The sequence below is a fragment of the Oncorhynchus kisutch genome, unplaced genomic scaffold, assembly GCF_002021735.2.
Source record: "Oncorhynchus kisutch isolate 150728-3 unplaced genomic scaffold, Okis_V2 scaffold806, whole genome shotgun sequence".
In the NCBI taxonomy this organism is placed as follows: domain Eukaryota; kingdom Metazoa; phylum Chordata; class Actinopteri; order Salmoniformes; family Salmonidae; genus Oncorhynchus; species Oncorhynchus kisutch.
This window is the reverse complement of record NW_022262751.1, coordinates 177,034-178,462: the sequence shown is the minus strand read 5'-3', so window position 1 is coordinate 178,462 and position 1,429 is coordinate 177,034.

Sequence of the window (1,429 nt, the reverse complement as noted above, 5' to 3'; positions counted from 1 at the left end):
CTCCAAGGAAGAGATGCCCACACCTTCCACCACAAAGACCTCACCTACGACCTTCTCCAAGGAAGAGATGCCCTTCCACCACAAAGCCCTCACCTACGGCCATCTCCAAGGAAGAGATGCCCACACCTTCCACCACAAAGACCTCACCTACGACCATCTCCAAGGAAGAGATGCCACAACTTCCACCACAAAGACCTCACCTACGACCATCTCCAAGGAAGCGATGCCCACACCTTCCACCACAAAGCCCTCACCTATGACCATCTCCAAGGAAGAGATGCCCAAACCTTCCACCACAAAGCCCTCACCTACGACCATCTCCAAGGAAGAGATGACCTTCCACCACAAAGCCCTCACCTATGACCATCTCCAAGGAAGAGATGCCCACACCTTCCACCACAAAGACCTCACCTACGACCATCTCCAAGTAAGAGATGCCCACACCTTCCACCACACAACCCTCACCTACGACCATCTCCAAGGAAGAGATGTTCACACCTTCCACCACAAAGACCTCACCTACGACCATCTCCAAGGAAGAGATGCCCACACCTTCCACCACAAAGACCTCACCTACGACCATCTCCAAGGAAGAGATGCTCACACCTTCCACCACAAAGCCCTCACCTACGACCATCTCCAAGGAAGAGATGCCCACACCTTCTACCACAAAGACCTCACCTACGACCATCTCCAAGGAAGAGATGCCCACACCTTCCACCACACAACCCTCACCTACGACCATCTCCAAGGAAGAGATGCCCAAGGAAGAGATGCCCACAAACCTTCCACCACACAACCCTCACCTACGACCATCTCCAAGGAAGAGATGCCCACACCTTCCAACACACAACCCTCACCCAAGACCATCTCCAAGGAAGAGATGCCCACACCTTCCACCACAAAGCCCTCACCTACGACCATCTCCAAGGAAGAGATGCCCACACCTTCCACCACAAAGCCCTCACCTACGACCATCTCCAAGGAAGAGATGCCCACCACCTTCCACCACAAAGCCCTCACCTACGACCATCTCCAAGGAAGCGATGCCCTTCCACCACAAAGACCTCACCTACGACCATCTCCAAGGAAGAGATGCCCACAACCTTCCACCACAAAGACCTCACCTACGACCATCTCCAAGGAAGAGATGCCCACACCTTCCACCACAAAAGACCTCACCTATGACCATCTCCAAGGAAGAGATGCCCACACCTTCCACCACAAAGCCCTCACCTACGACCATCTCCAAGGAAGAGATGCCCACACCTTCTACCACAAAGACCTCACCTACGACCATCTCCAAGGAAGAGATGCCCACACCTTCCACCACAAAGCCCTCACCTACGACCATCTCCAAGGAAGAGATGCCCACACCTTCCACCACACAACCCTCACCTACGACCATCTCCAAGGAAGAGATGCCCAC